This window comes from Procambarus clarkii, chromosome 38 (genome assembly GCF_040958095.1).
Source record: "Procambarus clarkii isolate CNS0578487 chromosome 38, FALCON_Pclarkii_2.0, whole genome shotgun sequence".
In the NCBI taxonomy this organism is placed as follows: Eukaryota; Metazoa; Arthropoda; class Malacostraca; order Decapoda; family Cambaridae; genus Procambarus; species Procambarus clarkii.
Window position 1 is genome coordinate 25,140,407 of NC_091187.1, and position 17,329 is coordinate 25,157,735.

The following is a 17,329-nucleotide window of genomic DNA, read 5'->3' on the forward strand; positions in this document are numbered from 1 at the left end:
CTAGAAAATTGCAAAGGGATGAGGATGGGAAAGGGTGGTCATTAAGACGAGATCTTTCAAAAGAAGATAGAGAGAAGCTGAAACTGAACCTCGCCGAGGCAAAACATTTAAATGAGAGCAGGAATGAAGAAGAAATAAATTCTTTTTTCTACAAAGTGATAGGGGTAGGCAAACCAGTAAAGTGGTACATAAAGGCAAACCAACAAAATCAATAGAGAGAGGGGGAGTGAAGAATAAGGAGAGGGGGAACAAGTTCCTGAAGATTGCATACACCAACATAGATGGAGTGAGATCGAAGATACTGGAGTTAAGTGATGTAATACAGCTGCAGACACCAGACATTGTTGCACTCACGGAGACAAAACTTGAAGATGTAATTTTAAATGAGGTCATATTCCCAAGGGGCTACTCAATTTGGAGACGGGACAGAAAAATTAGGAAAGGCGGTGGCGTTGCTGTGCTGGTAAAAGAACACCTAAAGGTGAAGGAAATAATGACTGCCAATCCACAAGAAGTTGACATAATAGCACTAGAGATCTGCTATGAGGATGATAAACTAATGATGATAAATGCATATAGTCCACCGCCAAGCAGCACATGGTCAAAGGAGGAGCTAGATAGTAAACGTGAAGGTCTTATAACAATAATGAGAGAGATTATAGCGAGAGCGGATAACGATAGATCACGACTGTTGATAGTCGGTGACTTCAACTTGAAATCCATAGACTGGGAAGCATATGAAGCTAAAACAGAAGATTTTTGGACCTGTAAATTTGTAGACCTCATCCTGGAAACATTCTTGTATCAACATGTTAAACAAGCTACGAGGATGAGGGAAGGGGACGTTCCCTCCATGCTAGATTTGATATTTACCAGGAAGGAGGAAGAGATATTTGACATTCAGTACCTTCCTCCCTTGGGTAAAAGTGACCATGTCTTTTTGGGAATAAAGTATGCAATGCGTTATAAGCTGGAAGAAAATAAGGAGGTTGAAGCAGTTGAAAAACCAGACTTCAGGAGAGGACATTATGGTGACCTTAGAAATTTTTTTAGTGAGTATAATTGGACAGACTTGATGCTAGGCAAGGAAGTGAATGAGATGTATGGCAAGTTTTGTGAAATATATGATAAAGGCACAAAAAAATTTATACCAAAACAGAGATGCAGAACTAGGAAACAGGATTGGTTCAATAGAAATTGCGAGAGGGCTAGAGACCGAAAGACACAAAAATGGAATCAATACAGGAAGAGGCCGAACCCCCAAACATACCAGCGATACAAAGATGCGAGAAACAACTACACGGCAGTGAGGAGAGAGGCAGAAAGAAATTTTGAAAAAGGGATTGCGGACAAATGTAAAACAGAACCAGGTCTATTCTATAAATTCATAAACAACAAATTGCAGGTAAAGGATAATATTCAGAGGTTGAAAATGGGAAATAGATTCACGGAAGATGAAAAGGAAATGTGTGAAACACTAAACGAAAAGTTCCAAAGTGTGTTTGTACAAAATGAAATCTTTAGGGAACCAGATACAATAAGAATTCCAGAGAACAACATAGAACACATAGAGGTGTCTAGAGACGAAGTGGAAAAAATGCTCAAGGAGCTCGGTAAGAACAAAGCAGCTGGCCCAGATGGCGTTTCACCATGGGTTCTGAGAGAATGTGCATCTGAGCTCAGCATTCCACTTCACCTGATCTTTCAGGCATCCCTGTGTACAGGAATCGTAGCAGACGGGTGGAAACAGGCTAACATAGTTCCAATCTACAAAAGTGGCAGCAGGGAAGACCCCCTCAATTATAGACCTGTATCATTAACAAGTGTAATAGTGAAAGTATTGGAAAAACTAATCAAAACTAAATGGGTAGAACACCTAGAGAGAAATGATATAATATCAGACAGACAGTATGGTTTTCGATCTGGAAGATCCTGTGTATCGAATTTACTCAGTTTCTATGATCGAGCCACAGAGATATTACAGGAAAGAGATGGCTGGGTTGACTGCATCTATCTGGACCTAAAAAAGGCTTTCGACAGAGTTCCACATAAGAGGTTGTTCTGGAAACTGGAAAATATTGGAGGGGTGACAGGTAAGCTTCTATCATGGATGAAAAATTTTCTGACTGATAGAAAAATGAGGGCAGTAATCAGAGGCAATGTATCGGAATGGAGAAATGTCACAAGTGGAGTACCACAGGGTTCAGTTCTTGCACCAGTGATGTTTATTGTGTACATAAATGATCTACCAGTTGGTATACAGAATTATATGAACATGTTTGCTGATGATGCTAAGATAATAGGAAGAATAAGAAATTTAGATGATTGTCATGCCCTTCAAGAAGACCTGGACAAAATAAGTATATGGAGCACCACTTGGCAAATGGAATTTAATGTTAATAAATGTCATGTTATGGAATGTGGAATAGGAGAACATAGACCCCACACAACCTATATATTATGTGAGAAATCTTTAAAGAATTCTGATAAAGAAAGAGATCTAGGAGTGGTTCTAGATAGAAAACTATCACCTGAGGACCACATTAAGAATATTGTGCAAGGAGCCTATGCAATGCTTTCTAACTTCAGAATTGCATTTAAATACATGGATGGCGATATACTAAAGAAGTTGTTCATGACTTTTGTTAGGCCAAAGCTAGAATATGCAGCTGTTGTGTGGTGCCCATATCTTAAGAAGCACATCAACAAACTGGAAAAGGTGCAAAGACATGCTACTAAGTGGCTCCCAGAACTGAAGGGCAAGAGCTACGAGGAGAGGTTAGAAGCATTAAATATGCCAAAACTAGAAGACAGAAGAAAAAGAGGTGATATGATCACTACGTACAAAATAGTAACAGGAATTGATAAAATCGACAGGGAAGACTTCCTGAGACCTGGAACTTCAAGAACAAGAGGCCATAGATTTAAACTAGCTAAACACAGATGCCGAAGAAATATAAGAAAATTCACCTTCGCAAATAGAGTGGTAGACGGTTGGAACAAGTTAAGTGAGAAGGTGGTGGAGGCCAAGACCGTCAGTAGTTTCAAAGCGTTATATGACAAAGAGTGCTGGGAAGACGGGACACCACGAGCGTAGCTCTCATCCTGTAACTACACTTAGGTAATTACACTTAGGTAATTACACACAGTCAAAAGACATCGCCACCACCCTCCCTCCCACAGCATTACACCTCCTTCCATGGCGCACAGCGCTTAATATCACCACAATCCTGCTATTATCAGAACCCTGGTCAGTTTTATCACAGTCAGGGGTCTTCTGTAATAATATCATCGCTACATAATAGCATGAACACGTATAATTTGGTATTTTTAGGCGATGCTGTGGTCACAAGCTGAACAGCAGTGCTGTTAGCTCATGCTGCGTGATTCAGGCTTGGTTGCTCACTCAATACTGAGGCCAATAACACCCGGAAGTTTGGCCCACGATTTTTTATTTAAATGGCGTCTGTTTACAAGAGCCCTGATGAAGGTGTGGTGAACCCCGTGTATCCGCTGGCTGTTTAAATATTGCGTAGTACTCCAACACATCATATGACGTGATGCGCAGTTTACTGGAACAACGTCCAGCACGTCATATGACGTGATGCGCACTTTAAGGGTTAATGACCTTCCAAATGCCTCCCAACATCTCAAACCAATTCTATTTGCTGACGACATGACCTTCATTTACTCCAGTCCTGACCCCCTTGCTTTAAATGTCACAGTGAATATTGAGCTAAATAAAGTCCATCACTGGCTAACTGCCAACAAACTCACCCTCCATATTGACAAAACTTTCTATATTTTGTTTGGCAATAAATCCTCAAATCAAATAAATCTCAGGATTAACAATACCCAAATTTGTAACAAAGTAGATGGCAAATTCCTTGGCATTCTCATTAACCGCAAGCTGAATTTCCAGGGACACATTCTAAATATATCAAAAAAAGTTTCTAAAACTGTTGGCATTCTTTCTAATATCAGATATTATGTACCTCGTCCTGCCCTGGTGACACTATTATTCTCTCATCTGTCCTTATCTCAATTATGGTATTTGTGCTTGGGGTTCTACTACCCAAAATCATTTACGTCCTCTAATTACTCAACACAAAGCTGCTATTAGGACAATATCTAACTCTGGCCCTAGACATCACTCGGTACCCTTACTCAAATCTCTGAATATGTTAGATATTAAGTCCCTGCACATCCTCTCATGTGTATTTTATATGTATAAAACGCTGAACTGTAATGTCAATCCTGACCTTAAAAGCTTCCTAGAAGGTTGTAACAGATCCCATGAGCACCACACCAGAAACAAATACCTATTTGATATTCCAAGAGTACGACTTAGTCAAACTAGAAATGCTTTACAAATCAAGGGACCTTGAATGTGGAATGACCTTCCCAATTATGTTAAAGACTGTACCTCTCCCAACCAGTTTAATAAATTTAATGGGAGCATTAGATTCCGATTTCCCAAAAAATGAATTAAATGAAAACTGGTTCGATTTCAATCAAACATTTTTGACGAGTTGTACATGAAAAGAGTTTCATCTGGCCCAAGTCTCAGCATCGTAGCATAAATAGGAAGGGAGATAAAAAATATTGAAGTAGGGGAGCCGAGCGGACAGCACGCTGGACTTGTGATCCTGTGATCCTGGATTCGATCCCAGGCGCCGGCGCGAAACAATGGGCAGAGTTCCTTTCACCCTATGCCCCTGTTACCTAGCAGTAAAATAGGTACCTGGGTGTTAGTCAGCTGTCACGGGCTGCTTCCTGGGGGTGGATGCCTTGTCGAGGACTGGGCCGCGGGGACACTAAAGCCCCGAAATCATTTCAAGATAACCTCAAGATAGGTGTAAAAATTATTCCAAAATGCTCAAAAATGATTATCAAAGACAAGTGTCAACTGAAATCATATCTATGACTCAGCTATCACAATAAAAAATATAAAAAAAAATATTATAATTAGTTTTATTAGAAAAAAATTTAATTTAAAACAAAAAAATATTTTTTTTTTCCAAATTTTAGTTTTGTTTTTTATCGGACGATTTGCATGAAACATATACACCTGACTGCACATAAGCCTATCTGCAAGGGTGCCAATTTTGGAGAAAACTGGTTGATGTCAATCTCAGCCACAGATGGCAGCACCTTATACTCTATTATTTTTGTGTTTATTTTCAAGTAACATAAACGTTCAAATAACTTTTAAATTTTTTATTCACTTTACATGAAACACCATATATGTGGAGTGCATGTCTCTAAATTTGGTAGATAGCTTTTTTCTATAAGTTCATTTAGTGATTTTATTATAGCAATAAACATGACATATTTTCATAATTTTGGGGGGGAACTTTGAAAATTTGTATTAGGAAAACTAAAAAAATTTTGAAAATTATCTATCTACCAATCCTTTATTATATGCTAATGTGTCAGAAAAGTGTCATAGAATGATTATATCTGAAAGGTTTGTATTTTTATTTAGACTTGAAAATGCGTAAAATTCGTTGAAAAAATAACAAAAAACAAAAAAATCTCCCTTTCTATTTACACTGCAGTACTGAAACTTGGGACAATTGCAGCCCTTCTCATATACAACTAGTGTTGGTTGACATTGAACAACTTTTCTGAAATCAATGTAATGCCGCTGATAAAAACTAAGTGCTACCTAATTAACTCAATGTAACCTACCTCACCCCCAAAATGTCAACCCATGTCTTCTATTTTAAACAATGCTGTTTGTTGACCAAATTGTATTTTTGTTTTTTTTCTGCCATGTTTCCCCCCCCCCCCCCCCCCTCCCTTTTTTCCATTTTTTTTTCAACACAATTTATACTTTAATCTCAATTAGTATTAAGTTTTAGTCTTAGTGTTTTTCCTGCCTGAAACGCTTTGCGTAATAGTGGCTTTAGGCATTGTATGTACTAGCTCTATCTATAAATCCATCAACTTTAGTATCTTACCTTGTATGTATGTTTTTTACCTGAATAAATATTTGTATTTGTAGATGGACGAAATAATGCTGTGGTGCTGTGGCTAGTGCTGTGAACATCGTGAACAGCATTGAATCACTGATATTTGAACATTGTTCCCAGTCATTATCACACTCAGGCTCTTCTATAATACTATCATGGCTAAATAATACAGATTATATATATATTTTGATATTATTAGGCGATGCTGTGGTCACACGCTGAACAGCAGTGCTGTGCACTCATACTGCGAGTGCCAGCCTTGGTTGCTCACTCACTACTGAGGTTCCAACACCTGGGAATGTGGAACACGATTTTTTTTAAAGATGGCGTCTGTTTACAAGAGCCTTGAGGAAGCTGATGTGAACCCCATGTAGCCGCGGGAGTTTTGAATGAAACGTGAAAAATAAAAATACCCGGAGGCGCATTGCGCAAACCAGACGGTGGCCCTGCAGGCGCGTTGCGCAGTTTAACCCTTTAACTGCGTGGCCTATAAATATGACACCCCCCAGTGCGCAAGAAATGAAACCTCGGGAAAAAATTCTTTTTTCTTCTGAAAGTGTCAAAAACCCCTCCCTGTATATGGTTATAGCAACGGAAGTTCGAAATTGTAGTTACTTTGGCTGCTATGGGGTCTGAAAGGTGGGGCGTGATGTCATCATTCCCCGTGCGCCAGAGCAGTATGCTCCTGGGTCCGGTGGGGCGCCGGGGGCGGGGCGCGCGAGTTGCCGCGAATATATTTTTGTTCATTTTTTGCGCACAGTTTCAAATACATTTTATTTGTTTTTACGTGCTAATCCTATGTATAATGAACGCATACACTATATTATGGCAGTAAAACATCCGTACTGTCCGAAGACACTGTGTTACGTGCATGACACTTGTGTACACACATGTTGCACATATTTACCATGTATCATGCTAATTTATGTATATATACAATCTATTTACACTCTATACACTGTCACAAACTATATACATTCACCATCAACACATTCAGAACACCGCGAGTGTGAGCTGTCACACCCAGGCCGCCCTCCCTCACTCCTCCAACATTGTATTCACCAACATTACTCCTCCAAATCATACAGTTATTCACACCAGTGTTTCATGTTCATTTTTGTATATTTACAACATATGTACACACTATACACTGTCACACACTATATACATTCGCCATCAACACACTCAGACCACCGCGAGTGTGAGCAGCCACACCCAGCCAGCCTCCCTCACTCCAACATCTTACTCGCCAACATTGCTCCTCCCACCATTCTGTTATTGTTCTTATTACACTAATTACACATGTTATATATACCTATCTACATGTTTTATTTACCAGAACTATGCAAGTAAGCCGGTATTGTGTCCAAACAGTACAGTGGCCACCATACACTGCATGACAAATCAGACAGCAGACGACGCCACAATTACGACGTCACCTCCCTCACCAAAATAGTTCCTCACAACATACTCCTGGTGCTGTTATTACACTATTCCCACACACTGTATATACCCATGTACATGTGTGTTCCCCATAGCGAACCACGAAGCTAGTATGGTGAGCAAAACAAGAGTTACTGCCACACAGTGAGGCTACCTCAATTCTCTCCCTTCCTCCCTCTCTCACCATAATTCCTCCTTCCTACGCACAACGCTAATTATAACCACAATCCTGGTCACTAATACCTGTAAATGAATAATTGACCACAAGTTTATTTTGAAAAGGAACCTAAAAAGTTGTTTGAAGATTCTTAGATGGATGAAATAATGCTGCGGTGCTGTGGCTAGCGCTGTGAATTATATATATATATTTTGACAATATTAGGCGATGCTGTGGTCACACGCTGAACAGCAGTGCTGTGCGCTCATGCTGCGAGCGCCAGCCTTGGTTGCTCACTCGCTACTGAGGCTCTGACACCCGGCAATGTGGACCATGATTTTTTTTAAAGATGGCGTCTGTTTACAAGAGCCCTGAGGAAGCTGATGTGAACCACATGTAGCCGCGGGAGTTTTGAATGGAACGTGAAAAATAAAAACACCCAGAGGCGCGTTGCGCACCCGAAGCCTGGACCTGCAGGCGTGTTGCGCAGTTAAAGGGTTAACCCTTAAACTGCGCATGGTGTATATTTACACCATGAGTAACATGGTGTAAACATGGTGACATGGTGTAGGGAGCCGGTCGGCCGAGCGGACAGCACACTGGACTTGTGATCCTGTGGTCCCGGGTTCGATCCCGGGCGCCGGCGAGAAACAATGGGCAGAGTTTCTTTCACCCTATGCTCCTGTTACCTAGCAGTAAAATAGGTACCTGGGTGTTAGTCAGCTGTCACGGGCTGCTTCCTGGGGGTGGAGGCCTGGTCGAGGACTGGGCCGCGGGGACACTAAAGCCCCGAAATCATCTCAAGATAATATAACATGTCCCACCGTGGGCATGGTGTATATATACGCCAAAGGGTGCCAGGCACGATTCAAATGCCCCGTGGTGTAAAGGGGTCACCCATATCGTAGCCAGGGGCGATTGTAAACAGACGCTATCTTGAAAAAAAATTGAGAGCAGGCCTCCTTTGTTTCCCAGGCCCTAGTGGCCAGACACCATGGCGAGCGCATCACAACCCAGCGTGCGACCTCGCTCAGCGCACCACGCCGCGCAGTCTTTGACTGAAGACAAAATTGCCGATGAATTGTTCAAGGATGTTGACGAATCAGATAATGACGACTCGGATATAGATGAGGACTATACACAGCCTAAAGAAATAGAAACAACGGATAGTGAGGGTGAACATGTTGGTGCCACGAGGGTGAGGATGCCACAAGAGTTACCCGCTACTACTCAACACCACTCAACACCACCTCGCACCCAAGCACATCGTTCATCTGTTCCATTGCACGTTTATGATATCGACGAGTCTGAAACAGGTGAATCTGTCTCAGGTTTTAGTGATGAAGAATCGGAGAATAGTTTTACCCCGGCTGCTAGAGCCAGATTTTGCCGTATCAGCTGCCCGCCCAGCCAAGCGCCGCCGCATGGAACAATATGGTGACAATGAGGAACAAATTCCCTCATGTTCCAAATCTTTTCCCTCATCTACCCTTCCTGCCCCTACTGTTGCAATGCCTGCTTCAGCTCCTGGTCCCCGGATTCCTCACCGTGGTGCAGCTAATGGCTCTCGTAAGGCAGCAGGTTTGTTTATGTGGAGTGATGGGGAAGATTTTGTTCCACAAATTCCCGACTTTGACAACAGAGATGTGGGAATTACAGATCTTTTCCCTGATACTGGTGACGAAATGAGTGAAATGGACTTCTTTACTGCATATTTCGATGAGCCGCTCATGGAACACATTGTTCATGAAACGAACAGACTTGCGGCCGATCTCATTGAAGGTGAGGAAGTATCAGAATTTTCACGACTACAACGTTGGAAAGAGACAACTGTTGGTGAACTGTATGTGTTTTTTGCAATTTTCATGTTGATGAAACATTGTGTGAAACACGTAATATCAGATTATTGGAGCAAAGACAACGTTGTTCCAACACCATTGTTCGGGAAATATATGTCCCGAGACAGATTTTTGTTGATCCTACGGTGCCTTCATTTTGCAAATAATGCAGACGAGAGACAGGATGATAGGCTTTGGAGGGTGAGGCACGTGCTAAATGACCTGAATGGAAAGTTCCGAGATTACTACGTACCAGCTCAGAAGCTGGTTATTGATGAATCCCTTGTGCTTTTCAAAGGACGTTCTGCCTTCAAACAGTATATTCCCTCAAAATGTCACCGATTTGGACTGAAATTCTTTGTGCTGGTTGGTTGATACCTGGTTGATGGGGTTCTGGGAGTTCTTCTACTCCCCAAGCCCGGCCCGAGGCCAGGCTTGACTTGTGAGAGTTTGGTCCACTAGGCTGTTGCTTGGAGCGGCCCGCAGGCCCACATACCCACCACAGCCCGGTTGGTCCGGCACTCCTTGGAGGAATAAATCTAGTTTCCTCTTGAAGATGTTCACGGTTGTTCCGGCAATATTTCTTATGCTGGGAGGACGTTGAACAACCGCGGACCTCTGATGTTTATACAGTGTTCTCTGATTGTGCCTATGGCACCTCTGCTCTTCACTGGTTCTATTCTGCATTTTCTTCCATATCGTTCACTCCAGTACGTTGTTATTTTACTGTGTAGATTTGGTACTTGGCCCTCCAGTATCTTCCAGGTGTATAATATTTGATATCTCTCTCGTCTTCTTTCTAGTGAGTACATTTGGAGGGCTTTGAGACGATCCCAATAATTTAGGTGCTTTATTGCGTCTATGCCTGCCGTATATGTTCTCTGTATTCCCTCTATTTCAGCAATCTCTCCTGCTCTGAAGGGGGAAGTGAGTACTGAGCAGTACTCAAGACGGGACAACACAAGTGACTTGAAGAGTACAACCATTGTGATGGGATCCCTGGATTTGAAAGTTCTCGTAAGCCATCCTATCATTTTTCTGGCTGTCGCAATATTTGCTTGGTTATGCTCCTTAAACGTTAGGTCGTCAGACATTATTATTCCCAAATCCTTTACATGCTGTTTTCCTACTATGGGTACATTTGATTGTGTTTTGTACTCTGTATTATGTTTAAGGTCCTCATTTTTACCATACCTGAGTACCTGGAATTTATCACTGTTAAACATCATGTTATTTTCTGATGCCCAGTCGAAAACTTTATTAATATCAGCTTGAAGTTTTTCAATGTCTTCAGCCGAGGTAATTTTCATACTGATTTTTGTGTCATCTGCAAAGGATGATACGAAGCTGTGACTTGTATTTTTGTTTATATCTGATATGAGAATAAGGAAAAGCAGCGGTGCAAGGACTGTACCCTGAGGTACAGAGCTTTTAACTGCATTTGGACTAGATTTTATATGGTTGACCGTTACTCGCTGAGTCCTGTTTGACAGAAAACTGAGTATCCAGCGTCCTACTTTACCGTTTATTCCCATTGACTTCATTTTGTGTGCTATCACGCCATGGTCACATTTATCGAAAGCCTTTGCGAAGTCCGTGTATATCACATCAGCATTCTGTTTTTCTTCTAATGCCTCAGTGACTTTGTCGTAGTGCTCAAGTAGCTGTGAGAGGCACGATCTTCCCGCTCGAAATCCATGTTGGCCTGGGTTGTGAAAGTCATTGGTCTCCATGAAATTGGTGACCTGACTCCTAATCACTCTCTCAAATACTTTTATGATGTGCGATGTTAGTGCAACTGGTCTATACTTCTTTGCCAATGCATTGCTCCCTCCCTTGTGTAGAGGGGCTATGTCTGCTACTTTAAGTGCATCTGGTATCTCCCCTGTGTCCAAGCTCTTCCTCCACACTATACTGAGTGCCTGTGCTACCGGCACTTTGCATTTGTTTATAAATATTGAATTCCATGAGTCTGGACTTGGGGCCGAGTGCTCTGTGACTGTGAATCAGGAATGGTGTTACACATGATACTGTATTCCGCCACAAATCTAATGATGAACATGGCTTCTCAGGTAGTGTGGTGAAGGCACTGCTTGCACCATATCTGAACAGGGGCCACATATTGTACACAGATATTATTGATACACAGATATACCATTATTCATAATGGTCATGAGAGATATTATTGTACAAGCAGATAAAGATAAATCATGTCTGTTGATACTGGGGGACTTCAACTTTAGAGCAATAGACTGGGAGGCCTATGAAGCAAGAACGGAGGACTTTTGGACATGCAGATTTGTGAACCTCATTCTGGAGACATTCTTGTATCAACACATAAAGCAAGCCACAAGAATGAGGGAAGGAGATGTACCATCAGTACTGGATCTAGTATTCACCAGGAAAGAAGAAGAGATTTTTGACATCCAGTACCTTCCTCCCTTGGGAAAGAGTGATCATGTCCTGTTAGACATTAAATATGCTTTAACCCTTAAACTGCGCAACGCGCCTGCAGGCTCGCGTCTGGTTTGCGCAACGCGCCTCCAGGTATTTTGATTTTTCACGTTCCATTCAAAACTGGCGCGCGGTGACGCGGGTATGGTATGGGTGGGTGGGGGCCCCAGTGATCGTCCGCCATCTTAAAAAAAAATCCCAGCATGCCCTGCGGCCGTGGGGAGCCTCAGTTTCACGGCAGCAACCATGTCTGATGCATCCTCTACGAGCTCCCGCTCCACGGTGACCCGCGGTCATGGAAAACGACTCTCTGAGGAGGAAATACGCGATATTTTGTATGATGACGGTGCTCTGGATGATGACCTGGACTATGATCCAGATAAAGACCTAACTCAGAGATCTGATACGAGTGAGGAAGAGACAGAATTGGAAGATGTGGCGAGTGTGTGGGGTACTCGTGCCTCGCCTGGCCTGCCTCGCCGCCCTGGGTCAACACCGTTATCATCACCACCATCATGTATGTCCCCAGACGCTAGTAGTTTATTCAGTGATAGTACATGTGACGAATCTTTCTCGGGCTTCAGTGACATTGGCTCTGATACGAGTAGTGTGGACAACCCGAGTACGAGCAGTGGTGGTGTTACCAGGCAGGGTTTTGCTACCTCAGCAACACGCCGCGGCAGGCGGCAGCGTGCCTCACAGCATGTGGACAACGACAGTGGCCCCTCAACATCATTTATTCGTGGTAGGTCTACAGTACGTAAATCTGCCTCAGCGCCTAGCATACCCTCACGCAGCTCCAGCAGAAGCAGCGGACGACGTAGCCATAGTTTTGGTGCTCGTGGTGGTGTTGGCCGTGGTGTTGGCGCCAACACCAAACCCCCTGGTGTACTTGTGTGGGAGGATTGCACCACATTTGTCCCTCAAATACCAACATTTGATGATAGCGATTTTGGTGTTACACCATTATTCCCATATACTGGTGATGATATGGCAGACATGGAATATTTTCAGGCATATTTTGACAATGTATTCATGACGCATCTTGTGACTGAGACAAACAGGTTCGCTCACAGCCTCATAGACGAAGGCATTTTACCTGCCTCACGGCTCACACGATGGAAGGACACGACAATCGACGAAATGTACGTGTTTCTGGCACTCACCATGATGATGAAGCACTCTGAGAAAGCTGTCATCCAGGAATATTGGAGCAAAGACAGCCTTGTTCCAACGCCTGTGTTAAACTGGTACATGTCGCGTGATAGGTATCTCTTGATTCTCAGGTGCCTGCATTTCGAGAATAATGCAAATGAGGACAGACACGACAGACTGTGGAAAGTACGGAAGATGTTCAGTGACATGAGAGGGAAGTTCAGGGATTATTTTGTACCTGGACAGAATGTGGTTATTGACGAGTCGCTTGTACTGTTCAAGGGGCGACTGGCATTCAAGCAGTACATTCCATCAAAGCGGCACCGATTTGGACTGAAGTTTTTTGTGCTATGCGACTGTGAGACTGGTATTGTCTTGGACATGATATTATATTCTGGTACAGACGTCGACATACCGGCTCAAGATGAACACGGGTTCTCTGGCAGTGTTGTAAAAACCCTGATGGAACCGTTGCTGAACAAGGGGCATGTACTGTACACCGACAACTATTACACCAGCCCCTTATTGACCAGATACCTCCTTGCCCTCAACACCGGCGTATGTGGCACTGTGAAGAGCCACAGGAAGGAAATGCCAGTGTTCGGTATAGCTATAGCCGTGGGTGAATGCCAGCTGCGCAAGTGTGACAATGCGCTGTCAGTGCGGTGGAAGGACAGACGCGAGGTGAATATGCTGAGTACGATTCACACCGGTGCCATGTTGGACAGTGGGAAAGTCCACTTTCAGACACTCAACACCGTGTATAAGCCAGACTGTGTCATAGACTATAACGTGAACATGCGCCTCGTCGATAAGTGTGACATGATGCTTGGTGGAGTGGAGTGCGTGCGCAAGTCTGTGAAGTGGACTAAAAAGTTCTTCTTCCACCTGATGGATGTTGCAGTGCTCAACTGCTTCAATATGTACTTAGTAAAATCTGGCAGGAGACCGTCTATACGTACATTCAGTGCTGGTGTTGTCACAGCTGCTAGTAAAGTATGGCAAGGAGGGTTCTGTTGTACCGCGCGGAGTGCAAGCAACAATGCCACATGCAGCTCCAGATAGATTGAGGGGTAATGAGAACTTCGGAGTACATATGCTCAAGTATATGCCAGGCACAGCATCACGGGAGAAGGGTAAACGTGCCTGTATAGTATGCAGGAACACTACCCGCAGAGAACAGAAACGAAGATGTATCAGCACCTGGTGCGTGGAGTGCAAGGTGCCACTCTGCCCCGTTGGCTGTTTCGCAGCATATCACACACTCGCGGAGTACTGAGTGTGTTTATGGTGTGTGTATATAGTGTGTGATACTGTACAGTGTGTATATAAAGTGTAAATATAAATTTATTTGGCATGATACATTGGAAATTGTGCAGGATAAGTGAACTTGTTTGTGATGCACGTAACACAGTGTCTACGGACAGTACAGATGTTGTACTGCGATATTATAGTGTACGTGTTCATTATACATTGGATTGGCACATAAAAACAATGAAAATGTATTGGGAAATGTGCGCAATAAATGAACAAAAATATATTCGCGGCAACTCGCTCGCCCCGCCCAGAGCGCCCCACCGCCTCCGAGAGCTTACACCACGGGCGCACAGGGAATGATGACGTCACGCCCCAACTTCCGGACCCCATAGCACCCAAAGTAAGTACAATTTCGAATTTTTTTTTACATACCCATACTCAGGGAAGGGTTTTTGACACTTTAAAAAGAAAAAAGAATTTTTTCCAGAGAGTTTATTTCCTGCGCATTTGGAGGCAACGCAGTTAGGGGGGTTAAGATATCATCTAGAAGAAAATGGGGACATTGAAACAGTTGATAAACTCGATTTAAGGAGAAGCAACTATGGGGAACTTCGAAATTTTTTTAATGAGTGTAATTGGACAGAATTGTTGCTAGGCAGGGAAGTAAATGAAATGTATGCCAAATTTTTAAAACTATACAAGGAAGGCACACAAACATTCATACCAAAACAGAGATGCAGGGCCAGAAAACAGGATTGGTTCGACAGAAATTGTGAGAGGGCAAGAGACCAAAAGACACAAAATGGAATCCGTATAGGAAGAGGCCAAACCCCCAAACATACCAGCGATACAAAGATGCGAGAAACAACTATACAGCAGTAAGGAGAGAGGCAGAAAGAAATTTTTAAAAAGGGATAGCAGATAAATGTAAAACAGAACCGGGCCTATTCTACAAATTCATAAACAACAAATTGCAGGTAAAGGATAATATCCAGAGGTTGAAAATGGGAAACAGATTCACGGAAAATGAAAAGGAAATGTGTGAAACATTAAATGAAAAGTTCCAAAGTGTTCCAGAGCTACGAGGAGAGGTTGGAAGCATTAAACATGCCAAAACTAGAAGACAGAAGAAAAAGAGGTGATATGATCACTACATACAAAATAGTAACAGGAATTGATAAAATCGACAGGGAAGATTTCCTGAGACCTGGCACTTCAAGAACAAGTGGTCATAGATTTAAACTAGCTAAACACAGATGCCGAAGAAATATAAGAAAATTCACCTTCGCAAATAGAGTGGTAGACGGTTGGAACAAGTTAAGTGAGAAGGTGGTGGAGGCCAAGACCGTCAGTAGTTTCAAAGTGTTATATGACGAAGAGTGCTGGGAAGACGGGACACCACGAGCGTAGCTCTCATCCTGTAACTACACTTAGGTAATTACACTTAGGTAATTACAGATAACTATTATACCAGTCCCTTGCTAACGAAATTCTTGCTTGATAATAAGACTGGAGTGTGTGGCATAGTAAAGCCAAAACAAAAAGAAATGCCTGTGTTTGACACTGCTATGCAAGTAGGTGATTGTGAGGTAAGAAAAAGTGGTGCAATGCTTTCAGTGCGGTGGAAAGACAGACATGAAGTGAATATGTTGACCACCATTAACCCTGGTACAATGGTGGACAGTGGCAAGATGAACAGAACAACAAAGCAAATAATATATAAGCCAGATTTTGTGATAGACTACAACATCAACATGCGTTTAGTTGATAAATGTGACACGATGGTGGGTGCTGTAGAGTGTGTATGGAAAACAGTGAAGTGGACGAAGAAAATGATTTTCCACTTTATTGACGTAACAATGCTGAACAGTTACAACATGTATCTTGTGAAAACAGGTAGAAAACCATATTTCCGTTCGTTTAGTTTTCAAGTTGTGAAACAGATACTAGGTAAATTTGGCAAGGACACACCTGGCATACAAAGACCCATTCGAGACCCAATATTGAACCATGCTCCTGCACCCAGGCTTGCTTACAGGGAGGCCTTTCTGATACACCAAATAAAGAAATTACCACCAACTGGATCTCGTGCAGCAGGCCAGTGTCGGTGTGTTGTGTGTTCCAGTACCAAATTGAGGCCACAGAAACGTAAATTGGTGTTAACATGGGGCAAAGCATGTGCCATATCGACTGTTTCGCACAGTATCACAGTCTCCAGGACTACTAAATGTGTAATTCTTTTGTAAATAAATGTACATATCAAGTTAATTTTAGTGTTTATATTGAAAAACCCCATATACATTGAATATTTCCTGTAAATTATACCATTTTGGTGGGCATACTTGTGACACTACTATGTGAGCACCTAGTGAGTTTATACCAGTTTTATTATAATACAACGTCTAGTGGTAATAATTATAGCAATACTAGCGAAAAAAATTTATGTAAAATGACCCAATAATACTGTAAATAATTCCGCGAAAATAAATTCGCGGCAACTCGGGCGTCCTGAGCGGCCGTGAGTGACGGCTGCCTGACGCAGCACCCTTGAGCGCTCACGCTCTGTGATGTCATCGGCCAACTTGTCGGCTCAATTGTGTCATTGGTATGTACAATAGAATTTTTTTATTATTTTTCCCGTGCTCAGGGGACACAAATTAACATGTTTAGAAGACGAATTTTTTTTTTTCTTGCGCACAGAGGTGTAAATGTCCTCAAGACCCCTGAGCAGTAGAAGGGTTAAAGGGAAGGGTTAAAGGTTAACGACCATACTTTTTCTTCCCCATCACTTTGTAATTTTCTAGCATTCCTTAGTACTTTAAGCTCATTACTAAGTACTAATACTTAGTACATACATACTTAGTACTTAGTGTGGCCATCTGTTACTGTCTGCCATCACCATACAAGATTAGTGGTGCGCTATTGTGAACACAAATGTAGATATGTATATATAACGTGTATATATAGTGTAATAACAGCAAAAGGGGTGTTGGGAGAAGCCATTTTGGTGGGGGAGGTGGCATTATCTTCCTGACTTGTCATGCTGT

The 17,329-nt window shown here is 42.5% G+C and overlaps 1 protein-coding gene across 2 annotated transcripts in view; it reads left to right on the forward strand.

Annotated features, from left to right (window-relative positions):
* Positions 1–17,329, forward strand: part of LOC123771975 (uncharacterized) — a 387,132-nt gene that overhangs the window by 242,717 nt on the left and 127,086 nt on the right. The window lies entirely within an intron of this gene.